This window comes from Euprymna scolopes, chromosome 12 (assembly GCF_053919585.1).
Source record: "Euprymna scolopes isolate OS-2025 chromosome 12, ASM5391958v1, whole genome shotgun sequence".
Taxonomy (NCBI): Eukaryota; Metazoa; Mollusca; class Cephalopoda; order Sepiida; family Sepiolidae; genus Euprymna; species Euprymna scolopes.
This window is the reverse complement of record NC_136493.1, coordinates 56,021,976-56,030,103: the sequence shown is the minus strand read 5'-3', so window position 1 is coordinate 56,030,103 and position 8,128 is coordinate 56,021,976. Positions and strand designations below refer to the sequence as shown.

The 8,128-nt window shown below is 33.3% G+C and overlaps 2 protein-coding genes across 2 annotated transcripts in view; one reads left to right on the top strand and one right to left on the bottom strand.

The window, feature by feature from the left end:
- Positions 1-8,128, top strand: part of LOC145291292 (telomerase reverse transcriptase-like) — a 159,098-nt gene that overhangs the window by 36,657 nt on the left and 114,313 nt on the right. The gene's annotated exons all lie outside the window — the stretch shown is intronic.
- LOC145291294 (uncharacterized) overlaps positions 1-8,128 on the bottom strand; it is a 109,630-nt gene that overhangs the window by 78,400 nt on the left and 23,102 nt on the right. The window lies entirely within an intron of this gene.

Genomic DNA, 8,128 nt, shown 5'->3' with positions numbered 1-8,128 from the left:
GTGTACAACACCACCTGCAAATGATGTTTCCGGGGGGGGGGGTATATAAGTTGTGAGAAGAATTTTTACATACGTGTAAATTATGCCTGTGAGTGCGTACTTGAGAAAATTGGTTTTCATAGCTGCCTGACTGAAATTCGACTTTTGATTCATCTATGGAGTTTGATCTATTCCCCCCACCACCTCCTCACATCACCCGTCTCTGGATACAATTCTATTTCCAGCTAGGTTATCATGATATGCACTAAAATGACCCTTGTCAAAATTCATACTATTATAATCGCTGTTTACTGGTGTAGGATTCATACTATGTAACACTTGGGATTTCACTTATATAGCCAATGCCAGTAGGTGCTCGGCTCCCCAAGATGACTCTGTTTAAAAATCCAGAATTAGCAACCAATTGAGATTGAGTATTTTGATAGAATTGATCAATCAGTATAAAGTATTTCAACCAATAAAAATCGAATATTTTACAGAGATAATTTCTTTACTGTCCATTATTGTTGTTGTTGTTCTTGTTGTTGTTGTTGTTCTTGTTGTTGCTGTTAATGTTAGAAAAGCGGTTACACTGACAAAAGCAGAATTTACAAAGAAAAGAATCAGAATAAATAAAAGAAAGTCAGAAGAAGATAAAAGAAATAAAGCCAGAAGTGAAAAGAAAAAGAAAGAAAAAGAAAAGAAAAAAGAAAAATACAGGAAAGGTTAGAAAAAATAATGAAAGAACTAAAGAAAAGAAAAACAACAGAAAAAGAATATAACAGAAGCTATAGTGAAAAAAAAAAAAAAAAAGAAAGTGAAGGAAACGACGCCGAAAAATAATACAAACGTGACAGAAAAGAATGCAAACAAGAAATTACTCTTTTAAAAGAAAAGAAAGAGAGAATTGGAAAGTTTGGACAAATTAATGCTAGTTTAGCAGTCAGGTTACATATTTTGCATCTCAATGCAAATATATACGTAACGCGCAGATAAAGGTTATCATAAAAACACTATTAGTCACATATCGTTTTAAATGGCTATGCGCTACATTAACTGGCCCAGTGGGTGAGGACCAGAACAAAGATATAAAGGCTTGTGATTTCATTCAACTTGAAAAACATGATTCTTCAGCAGCTGATCTCATCTTTACGCTTTTTCTATTGTATTTCACCTTTTATTTATACCAATCCTTTTATTTACGACCATCAATGCATGTTAAATATAACTACAGAGCATATACAAATGGATAGAAAAAAACAGCTATATTCCAAATTCCAAGATTTTATTCATCACCATTTCTTTCTTTCAACATTTCAAAACATCCACTCTTGAGAGTATCTGTTTCATATAATTATTATGTTAATTTTGAATATTCAAAATTAGCATAAGAATTATAATTGTTTCCACGCTACGAAACAGACACTGTCAATTCCAAGATGTTATTCATCTTACCATTTATTTATTTCAATGTATCAACACGTTCACCTTTGACAGTATCTGTTTCGTAGCACAGAAACAATCATATAACTATTATATTAATTTTGAAGATTCAAACGTTTTGATTTGTTGAGATAAATAAATCGCTAAATAACATCTTGGAATTTGGAATAAAGCTGTTCATATATATATATATATATATATATATATATATATATATATATATATATATATATATATATATATATATACTACTTACACACACACACACACACACACACACACACACACACACACACACACACCGACGTTCAGCTTTATATTATAGAAGATATATATATATATATATATATATATATATATATATATATATATATATATATATATATATATATATATATATATATATATAAATTCAAAAGATAAGGAGTGAAGTTACATAGGAATTTTATTACATTATCAGATCAATAAAGATGAAAGTTAGAGGGAAAAAGGAAAAAAAAAACTCTTTAGGCCATGGCATTTCGAAGTCACTGCTTCTCATAAGAACAGGAGTAAAAAATGGCATTATACAAAGATAAGGGTAAAAAGACAACCTCCACTTAAAAAAAACATTTAGATAAAAAAAATTTGGGTGGTGATATAATGGAAATGAATGAAAAAGATCATGAAAATATAATTCGAAAGGAAATAATGAGGAACTAAAAATATATATATAAATAAATAGAAGATAAAGAAATATATGTAAGGGAAATAAAAAAGGAAGTGAAATTTAAGCAAGAGCAGAAAAATAAAAGATAAAAAGAGAAAAAACCCCAGAAAATTTAAAAGTAATTCAGCTCAATCCTTGAAGGATTAATCCAAGTAAGATGGGAATACTCCAGTATAAAACATCTCAAATATCTGGTACAATATTGGAAGGTAAAATAATCTCCAAGAGAGTTTCTATTGTCTGTGTTCAATCAGAAAAAATACTGAAGATAAAATCCAATACTGGGTTTCTGGTTAAAGAGATCCTCACGAAAATATTGGATGTTGGTATTTGGTTTTCATAAAAAGTATGTGCATGGATATCAAAAAGCCTTTAATGGCGCTGTAATAATCCAAGAATAGTGTATAATGCTGATGTTGAGATGCTATATTCAGCAGAGAGGAAATTTACATCCCCCCCCCCAAAAAAAAACTCTTTCTATATTTTTGAGGAAAATGTTGAAAAAGTTGAAATTATACATGATCCAAATTCGGGATATCTATCTATCTACATATCTATAAAAGTGAACGTGTCTGTGTGCCTGTGTGTCTGTCTGTGTACATTACCCTACGCAATAACTCTGTCAATTTTTAGTCTACAGACTCTAAATTTGATATACAGGGTACTGAGATTTGAGAAAATCGATGTGATCTGTTTTCGGCCAGAAATTTGTCTGTTAAGGGGGTCAAAGTTCAACGATTTGACCTTTGAGAACTCTATCAAACTCCTCCGAAAATTTTGGCTCTACACACTTGAAATTTTAGATATAGGTTCCTTGGATATGGATCTAACTTGATAACTTGATTTGAGCCCAAAACAATAAATGCTAAGGAGTCAAAAAAGGGGTCAAAGCTAAAAAAATTGACCTTTTTTTTTTTTGCTCCGCATACATCTCCAAACACCCGAGCAACGCCGGGCACCCATGCTAGTATATCTATAAAAGTGAACGTGTCTATGTGTCTGTCTGTGTGTCTGCTTGTGTGTGTGTGTGTGTCTATCTGTCTGTGTACATTTTTCTACGCAATAACTCTCTCAATTTTTAGTCTACAAATTCGAAATTTGATATACAGGGTACGGAGATTGGGAAAATCTATGTGATCGGTTTTCGGCCAGAAATTTGACTGTTAAGGGGTCAAAGTTCAACGATTTGACCTTTGAGAACTCTACTAAACTCCTCCGACAATTTTGGTTCTAAACACTCGAAATTTTAGACATAGGTTCTTTGGACATGAATCTAACTTAATAACTTGATTTGAGCCCAAAACAATAAATGTTAAGAGGACATAATAGCGGTCAAATTTAAAATAAAATTGACCTCTACGGTCTCTACCAAATTACTCAGACAATTTCTGGTCTAAACATTTGAAATTTTACATAAAGGGTATTCAGAGATAGGGCAAGCTTTTTAAGTCGGTTTGGGTCGAAAATTTTTAGTTACCAATATATAAATGTATGTATGTATGTATGTTTGCATGTCTGCCCAACACTTTTGACAGAGGCGACGGATTTTCTCAAGATCTTTGAAGTTCGACCTTTCAGACGACAAATATCAAAAAATTGGCTAAAAATACTAATATCTTCACCTTAAACTGGGCACTTTTCTACATGGGGAGGGGGTCCCTTTTTTCGGCGACATTTTTGAAAGTCATCCTCTCCTTTCGATTATCTAGCCTTAATTTAAAAAATGTAAATTTTAAGGGATCATAATAGGGGTCAAATTTAAAATAATTGACCGTTTCTTTTTTTTTTTTTTTTTGCTCAGCATACACCTCCAAACACCCGGGCAACACCGGGTACCCATGCTAGTATATCTATAAAAGTGAACGTGTCTGTGTGTCTTTGTGTGTACATTTCCCTACTCAATTACTCTGTCAATTTTTAGTCTACAGACTCGAAATTTGATATACAGGGTACTGAGATTTGGGAAAATCTTTGTGATCGGTTTTTGCCCAAAAATTTGACTGTTAACAACGATTTGACCTTTGAGAACTCTACCAAACTCCTCCGACAATTTTGGTTCTAAACACTTGAAATTTTAGATATAGGTTCTTTGAACATGGATCTAACTTAATAACTTGATTTGAGCTCAAAACAATAAATGTTAAGGGGTCATAATAGGGGTCAAAGTGTGTAAAAACTTTGAACTCTGCAGTCTCTACCAAATTACTCAGACAATTTCTGGTCTAAACATTTGAAATTTTACATAAGGGGTATTCAGAGATAGGGCAAGCTTTTTAATCGGTTTGGGTCGAAAATTTTTAGTTACCAATATATAAATGCATGTATGTATGTATGTATGTATGTATGTATGCTTGCATGTCTGCCTAAAACTTTTGACAGAGGTGACAGTTTTTACCAAGATCAGTATCGTTTGGAAGTTCAACCTTTCAGACGACAAATATCGAAAAATTGGCTAAAAACATTAATATTTCACCTTAAACTGGGCACTTTTCTACAGGTGGGGGGGGAGGTCGCTTTTTCGCTGATATTTTTGAAAGTCATCCTCTCCTTTCGATTGTCTAGCCTTAATTTAAACATAAGTTACTTCCGGTTTGGCGGTGGTCGTAACAGCAAAGACGTCAGGTTCTTTTCCCGTTCTTTTCCTCCACTATGGTGTTTACTTCCAAGCCAACTTCGAAGATGTGAGGTGTCATGATGTGGCCCTCACTTGAAACCACACCAAAGACCATAACCGGCACATCCCTGTTATTTGTGGCAATCTAGCGATGCATTTTGAGGGTACTAGCAATGTTCCTGTTGTCATCACTTTAATCAGTAGAGAGCATGAATTGTATAGTGATGCATCTCGAATCTCACTCGTTGAACATTGTATCACTTTCAGACATGATAGATAGCTCCTATTGCTCTAGGGATTTGTACACAACTGGCCAACTAGTAGATGATCTGAAACAAAGAAAAAAATCGGCTTTCATCAAACGGAAATGGAATCAAGTCATCTTTTCTAGAGCAACAATTTTATCATTCCACCCTGTATATTCTAGAAAATGTCTAAAATTTAATGGGTCGTAAGAAGAAATTGAAATTTAGGGAATCTTGCTTAACTGATGTCTAATAACTATGAATCAAATTCAAAGCAAATCTGAAATATTTGAATTTTTACATGGAAAGTTGTGCCCATATTATTTCTCCTGCAGCCCTTTAAAATAAATTGAATTTATTAATTGTTGTCTATTTCCTATAATTAAAATTTCCCCCAAATCAGAGGTATGTAAATTTTCATGAAGGGTTCCACTCTCTCTTCGTTTCCTGTTACATAAAACTATATTAAACTATATATAGCCACCTTCCAACCTTTTACACTCAGTAAATGTGTTCCAAAATTCATAGTGAATGGTTAATTAATTTAAGAGTTAATCCAGTACATACAAATTTATATGTATATATAACTTTATATAACTAGAGATTAATGTGAACACTGGCGAAGCATATTTCTTTTTCATCATTTTTTGATGGAATGTGTATTAGTCACGGAATTTTTAAGCGGTTAATATTTACATTTCACCCCAAGAGATTAACTGCTTTGAAGAATGGGATCATAGTGGTTGTTTTCAAAATGTTCAACATGAACGATAAAAATGTTTAAGATGAATAACAACGATATCAATGACTTGAGTTTCTGTAATCTCCAAGCATAAAATTCGGATACATATTTAAAGAAATATCAAAAAAAAAAAAAAAAATGGTTAACTTTGTCCCATGAGAGGAAAAATTCTGTGCAAACACAAGTATTAAAGACAGAATTGGCGCTACCAACCGTACTAAAGGGAAAGAGGAGGGGGGTCACATTAAGGGGTACCAAAAGAGATGTCTTAGTAATGCTTTGGAGGCTCTCTTTAGTTTTATTGTTTAGCTACTGTTGGAGAAAAGGGAAACATTGTCCAATATTTCTGTCAGTCGAAAATTTTGTAATTTGAGAAAAAAAAAAGAAAAAATATATTTCAACAATCTGTTTTAATTTAATAATTTTCTTTGAAATAATTGTAGACGACTGATATTTATCTTTCTAAAGCATATTTTCTTAACATAAAATTAGAATGTTATTTAAATTTGTTGACAAAGATCTATCTCAAAATGTTCACTATTTTCTTAGAAACTTCTCTTCAGTTGCAGATTTTTGCTAGTATTCGTGATGGACGAACATATACTACACGATCTTCTAAAAGGAGGAGGTAATGCTTGGGCAAATAGTATAATTATGATCAAACATATACTACACTATTCCTCAAAGGAGGACATATTACTTTGGAAGATGATATCATGACCACAATACAGATACTATTACCCCCCCCCCAAAAAAAAATATGGAGGAAGTAATGTCTTAGAGGAAGATATCATAATCACAGAAAAGAAACTACACCACCCCTTCGAAAAAGAGGAGATAATAACTGCAAAGATGGCAACATGACCCAATCTACTAAAGGAGAAGGTTATGCTAGGGAGGATGGTTTCATTACAACAGAAAAAAAGCTATACTACCACCCTCTGAATTGAGTATTGCAAAATAGTACATTAATGTGAAATATTACATTAAATTGGATTGAGAGTTAAAAAGTAGTACCACAGTACAATTAATAGAATATTGTGCAAGCCCTTTCTAATCTCACACAAAACACGCATTCACATCTCAAGCCACTTTTCTTGTTATACACATACACACACACAAACATACGCGCGCACGCACACACATGTACATATATTCATGTTCACGTACATACACTCACATTCATATGCTTACACATGCACCCTAACGTACACACATGTACGCACACATATGCGCACACGTACGCACACATGGGCAACGTCACTTCCCTTTAAAGGAAATCCACACATGCGCAAAGAACACCGGAAACAACTACAAAAGCAAGAGACCTAAGCTTTTTCCTCCTTTTCGTCCTCTGCTACTATTTGTGGGGCAAGAGCCAACAGACAGTACGTACACCTTACACACTTTCTCTCTCCATGGCCTGGATTGACTTTCTCTCTCTCTCTCTCTCTCTACAACAATAGACTTTCCTTCTCACCAGTTAACAGTGAGAGACGCACGCCAAACTAAACACATGCTGTACCCTTTTCTTTCATTTGTTTCTTCATGAAATAAATCCTAGTTCATTTATTTCAATAAACGCATTGTTCGTTTTTTCTCAATTCAATTCATTTTACCTATTTTGTACGACTGGGGGATATATATAATATATCCATCAGTCCTCTACAAATTGGTGACACCCGAACGTGAGATGAACACGCATTACCTTCTATACCACCAGTCCACTACAATAGTATCATTTTAGCTTCAAAAAGACAGATACTAAATCTCCATAAGCAATGGATTTAGCCCATATAAATAAAGTTTCAATTTCTTTAAAATTATTTCATATTATAAGTTTCTTTTGTGCCAGTGTAACTTTTGATTATTATCTTCCAAATACAATCAAATTTTAACTGATAAGAATTACCATAAGTGATTATAAATCTATTAAATTCGTTTCTAGATGAAAATAAGATTTGTTTTATCTGTAAGGAGTAATTGAGTAGTCATGTTTATTTCAGCTGATACCACATAGGTTTGCATGCATATAAATGGTATAGACATCGTAGAGGTCTGTGCTTATTAGTTTGCCTCTGTTTTGTTAGTGAGAGAGTGCGTGTAGGAAATTGTGTGTACATGCTGTGACTGGGCATTCAGTGAATCTTTTTCATCATGTGCGTGTTCATCATGTGTGCACTAATCGCCAAGGGTAGGACTAGGCTAGATTATGACATGTGCACATGACATGCTTGTGTCAGGTTTGAAAGAAAAGAGAAAAGGGTAGAAAATAACTGAGCTTGGGTATATATATATTAAACATGAGATTTAGAAATTGTGTGTATGTATGTTCGATGAGCAGCATATATGTTCTCTGATTGTGTGCTCAGTGAATGTTTCTCATCATTTTATGT